This window comes from Suncus etruscus, chromosome 16, assembly GCF_024139225.1.
Source record: "Suncus etruscus isolate mSunEtr1 chromosome 16, mSunEtr1.pri.cur, whole genome shotgun sequence".
NCBI lineage: Eukaryota > Metazoa > Chordata > Mammalia > Eulipotyphla > Soricidae > Suncus > Suncus etruscus.
In genome coordinates, this window is record NC_064863.1 from 6,725,637 (window position 1) to 6,731,968 (window position 6,332).

The 6,332-nt window shown below is 43.9% G+C and overlaps 2 non-coding genes across 2 annotated transcripts; one reads left to right on the forward strand and one right to left on the reverse strand.

Moving 5' to 3' along the window:
- The first annotated feature begins 197 nt into the window (after positions 1 to 197).
- On the forward strand, positions 198 to 304 carry LOC126032916 (U6 spliceosomal RNA). Its single transcript, XR_007504077.1, has one exon. It is a non-coding gene; the product is annotated as a U6 spliceosomal RNA (small nuclear RNA).
- Positions 305 to 2,856: 2,552 nt separating this feature from the next.
- On the reverse strand, positions 2,857 to 2,989 carry LOC126032732 (small nucleolar RNA SNORA51). Its single transcript, XR_007503950.1, has one exon. It is a non-coding gene; the product is annotated as a small nucleolar RNA SNORA51 (small nucleolar RNA).
- Positions 2,990 to 6,332: the final 3,343 nt, after the last annotated feature.

Below are 6,332 nucleotides of genomic sequence, written 5' to 3' on the forward strand. Positions count from 1 at the left end.
CAATTTCATCAGCCACACACAAGGGATCTCTGCAAGCCCGAGTGTGGGTGATGGGGCAATGCTGAGGGGCTGCCGTGTTCTCTCCCTTGGTTGTGCAGTCCGGGACCTCGGAGCGGTGCCAACCAGGCTTCCTTGGATGGTGACCCTGTTGACACAGGAGAGCGGGGCGAGCAGACTGCCAGTCAAGATGCTAACGGGTGCTCACTTCGGCAGCACTTATACTAAAATTGGAACGATACAGAGAAGATTAGCATGGCCCCTGCACAAGGATGACACGCAAACTCGTGAAGCGTTCCATATTTTGTTGTTGTTGTTGTTGTTTCTTGGGTCACACCCGGCAGTGCTCAAGGGTTACTCCTGGCTCTATGCTCAGAAATCGCCCCTGGCAGGCACAGGGGACCATATGGGATGTTGGGATTCGAACCACCGTCCTTCTGCATGAAAGGCAAGCACCTTACCCCTTACCTCCATGCTATCTCTCCAGCCCCAGCATTCCATATTTTTATGCTTGGTTGTTGACTTTTTTTTTTTCCCAATAAAGCACGTGTTTGGGAAAAAAAAGACGGCTAACGGGATTTGGCTTCCCTGGACCACGACTGTTGGCTCACTTGCTCAGTAGATTGTCTTTCTGGGGCCCACAGTGGAATGTTGTCTTCACCTTGTCTGTGACCTAGACCAGAGAATGGGGCACTGCATTCTCCCTTTCTTGCTGGAAGCAGGGGTCCCACAAAGCAGGATCTGGGCTTCCTAAGGCCCCCTGAAGCCAGGTTTGAGCTGTTGAAGGGCAGAGGTGTGGGCAGCTGGGCTAGGGGGTGCCTGCTAGCGGAGCCCTTCTGGTGGCCCTCCAGACATTGTCTAACCTGGCTTGGGGATGGGGACATTTGAGCGCCAGGCTCCTGTCCTGGGTAGGCCCAGCAATGGGTAACTGCAACTGCCCACAAATATCTTTAGGCCCTTTGCTGAAGTTGGGGCCTCACTGCCCTCGTCGAGGGGGTGCTGCTTTCTGTAGAAACCCTCCCCCTCATGTTTAGATGCCGGGGGGTGGGGGTGGGTTGGGGCAGTGGCACTATGGTTTATCCTAGTACTTGCAAGCAAGCGTTGGAGTGCGGAAGCAAGAATGCCAGTCCTGTTTTTTTTTTAATTATACAAAATTCTATTATACCTGTAATTTGATAAAAACTAATTTCAAATACCAAAAAGAATACTCAGTACTGGCAGGTTTTAGATTTTTAACGGATTTACAATTAACACTAATTTTTTCCAGGCCTGACTGCGTCTCCTGCTTCTGCACGGCCAGCAACAGCCTTTTGGGTGTGGGCCAGCTCTGAGGAAGAGCACTGCAGCTCTCCTGAATGAATGGTGTTGTTCTGGGCCTTGGCCAGCACCCAGTTCTCCAGAGCCAGCTTTCAGGCATGCTCTTGCAGGCAGTCCCGGACCTTCTGAAACTCAGCTACCAGGCTTTTCTCGCTGAGTTGTGTCATGTCCAGCTGTACCTGCAGGCCTCCTTTGGCCTCCTGGAGAACTCAATTTTCTGTTTGGAGCCTCAGTAGCAGCTTCTGTGCTGTCAGCCTCTACCAGCTTCTTTCTCTCGGCTGCCTGTGCTTCCTGCACAGTGATGGGGGCGGATACAAAAGGACCGGAGTGGGGAACACACAGGAGTCAGGTGGAGAAGGGGACAAACCATGGAATACTTATGAGAAACATGCACATGCCTAAGTGCTGTGTAGGTAGGAGGGACCATCAGCAAGGGGTTTGACCTCCCCCCACGATAGCTTGTTGGGGAGGCATAGGGAGCTCTTTTGCCAGAACTGACTGCTTGTGGGGGGAAGTCAAACCCCTTGTTGATGGTCTCCAAGTCTAAGAATGACTCCCAGAATGATAAATTGAATCCCATTCTTCCGTCCCCCCTTTTGAGGGAGACTTTGATAATAATATCCAAAGTGAATAATCAACGAATGCAAAAGATTAGGGGACCAAAGGTTCAGCAAAGAAAGTCTTTTGTCAGTTGCAGCCAGCTCCAAAAAGCAAACCGAACAAGCAGTCAGTTCTGGCAAAAGAGCTCCCTATGCCTCCCCAACAAGCTATTTATTTCTTTCCTTAATCACCCCCACCTGGAAGATCCAGGTGGAATGACAGGCAAAAACAATATTACAACAATTACACAACAGGTGTCGGTGAGGAAAAGTTCAGGGGGTTCTTGACCTAGGTGGGGATAAGAGGGTTGTCTAGAGAGTTGGCAAAGATAAGCCACCATGTGTCCTTCCACTTGTGATCAGTCCCTTCAACCAGCAACCTGGCATCTTGACTATCAGGAGCCCTGCCAGATGCTGTAACTGAGTTAAAAGGGGGGGAGGGGACGCAAGAGGGGGCCTTAAGCCTTATCGATACTGGGCTGGGTTTAAATCATTGAAGTGTCATTCCATGGGTTTCAACGGGGAACGGCCTCGCAGAGTTGCAGCTATATGGGTGGAGAAATGATGCCACTAGAGTCTAGATATAAGGCCTTGGGTTTTAGCATGGGAAGGGTTGGGGACACTACATCAAGGTAACAGCACTGGAGGAAAGGGTGGGCACCCCTGGGCTATGGCTTTTGGCTTGGTCCTGACACTATTGGTTGTTGGGAAGGGGGATGGGCCTCTAAGTTTTTTCTTCATTTGTTAAAATGAAATGGCGAATACATTACAATGGGAGGCCTCTGTGTACCTGTGAAAGCAGACAGCTGAGCCCAAAGTTGCGTTTGTTTTTTAAATTGGGCTGTCAAAAACTTTTGATGGTTACATACAATTTACATAAAGCTTCAAGGATCACATAATACAAGTTCTATACTCGCTGAAGGTGTGGGTTGCTGGTGGTTTTTTTTGTCCCCCAATTCACAATACAGAACAGGCAAAGGGGCTGGGTTGAGGTATATATGGGGTGCATTTACTGTACCTCCTCTTTCTATACAGTCAGTGTAAAGAATACAGCCTGTGGTAAGAATTGGGAGGGAGGCCTTTTCTTTTTGATTTTTTTTAATAAAATCCTTCACCAGTGCAACATTCCCATGACCAATATCCCAAGTGTCCTTTCTCCCCACCCCACACCAGCCTGTACTCTAGACAGGCTTTCTACTTCCCTCATTTAGTCACATTTTGTTATGATAGTTCTCAGTGTAATTTCTGTGACTGCACTAAATGATCCCTGTGGTGAGCTTCATGTCAGGAACTGGACCCTCCAGCCCTCTATTTTGTCTGAGAATCATTACACAAATGTTTTTCATTTTCCTCAAAACCCATAGATGAGGGAGATCATTCTGTGTTTATCTCTCTCCCTCTGACTTATTTCACTCAGCATAATAGATTCCATATACATCCATGTATAGGAAAATTTCATGACTTCATCCTCTTCTGATGACTGCATAATATTCCATTGTGTATATGTACCATAGTTTCTAGTGATGGGGCATCTAGGCTGTTTCCAGAGTCTAGCTATTGTAAACAATGCTGCAATGAATATAGGTGTGAGAAAGGACTTTTTGTATTTTTTTGTTCCTAGGATATATCCCTAGGGAGTGGTATAGCCGGATTGTATGGGAACTCAACTTCCAGCTTTTGGAGAAATCTTCATATCGCTTTCCACAAAGGTTGGACCAGACGGCGTTCCCACCAGCAGTGAATAAGAGTTCCTTTCTCTCTACACCCCTGCCAGCACTGCTTGTTCTTGTTTATAATGTGTGCCAATCTCTGTGGCGTAAGATGGTACCTCATAGTTGTTTTGATTTGCATCTCCCTGATGATTAGTGATGGAGCATTTTTTCATGTGCCTTTTAGCCATATGTATTTCTTTTTTTGTCAAAGTGTTCATTTCTTCCCTTTTTTTGATGGTGTTAGATGTTTTTTTTTCTTGTAAAGTTCTGTCAGTGCCTTGTGTATTTTTGGATATTAACCCCTTATCTGATGGGTATTGGGTGAATAGTTTCTCCCACTCAGTGGGTGGCTCTTGTATTCTAGGTACTATTTCCTTTGAGGTGCAGAAACTTCAGATTAATATAGTCCCATCTATTTCTGCTTTCACTTGTTTAAAGAGTACTGTTTTCTCTTTAAAGATACCTTTAGTCTCAATGTCATGGAGTGTTTGACATACATGTTCTACATACTTTATGGTTTGAGGTCTGATATCTAGGTCTTTAATCCATTTGAATTTTACCTTTGTACATGATGTTAACTGGAGGTCTAAGTTCACTTTTTTTACAAGTGGCTAGCCAGTTGTGCCAACACCACTTATTGAAGAGGCCTTGCCTGTTCCATTTAGAATTTATCAAAAATTAGGTGACAGTATATCTGGGGAACATTCTCTTAGTACTCAAGCCTGTTCCACTGATCTGAGGGTCTGTCTTTATTTCAATACCATGCTGTTTTGATAACTATTGCTTTGTAATACAGTTTAAAGTTGGGGAAAATAATGCCTCCTGTATTCCTTTTTCCCAAGTATTGCTTTAGCTATTCGTGGGTGTTTATTGTTTCAAATTAATTTCAGAAGTTTGAAAAATGTCATGGGTATCTTTAGAGGGATTGCATTAAATCTGTACATAGCTTTGGGGAGTATTGTCATTTGAGTATCCTGCCAATCCAAGAGCAGGGTATGGATTTACATTTTCGTGTGTCTTTTATTTCTTGTAACAAGGTTTTAGTTTTCTTAGTATAGCTCCTTCACATCTTTAGTCAAGTAGACCCCAACTTCTGCTTTCATTGATCTTTCAAATTGCTTTTTGGGTTTCCACTTCATTGATTTCTGCTCTAAGCTTTGTTATTTCCTTCTGTCTTCCTATTTTTGGTTCCTTTTGTTGGTCATTTTCTAATTTTATGAGCTGCGTCATTATGCTATTTAGGTATGCCCCTTCTTCCTGATGTGTGCTTGCAAAGCTATAAATTTTTCCCTTGGTGTACTGCTTTTGCTGTGTCCCATAGATTTTGATAATTTGTGTCTTGTCATTTGTTTTCAGGAAAGTTTTAATTTCCTCTTTGATTTCATCATGACCCACTGGTTGTTCAGTAGCAGGCTATTTAGTTTTCAGTTAAAGTTTATCTTCTGTGTGCCTTTGTAATTCACACCTAATTTCAGAGCTTTATGATCAGCAAAGATAGCCTGAGAAATTTCTATCCTCTTAATTTTATGAAGATATGTTTATCTACTAGGCCTCTTTCTTCCATTTCTCTTAGGTCTAATATATTTTTTGTTGGGTTTCAGTCTGGTTGACCTATCAAGTGTCGAAAGGGCTGTGTTGAGGTCTCCCAAAATTATTGTGTTATTACTGACGTCCTCTTTCAAATTAGTCAATAGTTGTGTTAGATATCTTGCTGGTCTCATTAGGTGCATATATATAATACTGAGATTTCTTCATGCTGTATATATCCCTTGATTAGTACATAGTGTCCATCTTTATCCCTTACAACTTTACTGAGTCTAAAGTTTGCATCATCAGATATTAATATTGCCACCCCAGCTTTTTTAAGGGTGTTGTTTGCTTGGATGATTTTCCTCCAGACTTTGATTTTGAGTCTGTTTGTTCTGACTATTCAGGTGTGTTTCTTGTAGGCAGCAGAAGGTTGGAATCATCTTTTGATCCATTTTGCCACTCTATGCCTCTTTTTTTTTTTGGTTTTTGGGCCACACCCTGTGATGCTCAGGGTTACTCCTGGCTATGCGCTCAGAAGTTGCTCCTGGCTTCTTGGGGGACCATATGGGACGCCGGGGGATCGAACCGCGGTCCGTCCTAGGCTAGCGCAGGCAAGGCAGGCACCTTACCTCCAGCACCACCGCCCGGCCCCACTCTATGCCTCTTAATTGGTCCATTTAACTTGTTGATATTGAGAGAGATGTGAGTTAATTCAGCTTCTTTAAGGCTGGTTTTGTATCTGTTACATTTCTTAGCTGTTTATCCGTGAAGCTATGGATCCTTCCTTCAAACCTGAATGAGTCGAGCTGGGTACATTATTCTAGATGAAGCCTCCATTTCAGTCTTGTCACAATATCTCACCACTGTCTTCTGGCCTTGAGAGTTTCTTGTGACATGTGTATTGTAAATCTTAAGGATGTTCCTTTGAATGTAATTTTCCTTTTGGATCTTGCTGCTTTCAGTATCCTATCCCTATCTGGGATTTGTCATTGTGACTAGGATGTGTCTTGGGGTGCTTTTCTTTGGATCTCTTTTAGCTGGTACTCTTCAGGCATGCAGGATTTGATTGCATACAGTCATTATCTCTGGGAGATTCTTTGTAATAATGTCCTTGATTGTTGATTCTTCCTAGGGATTCTCCTCCTGTGTTTCTGGGACTCCAATGATTCTTATGTTT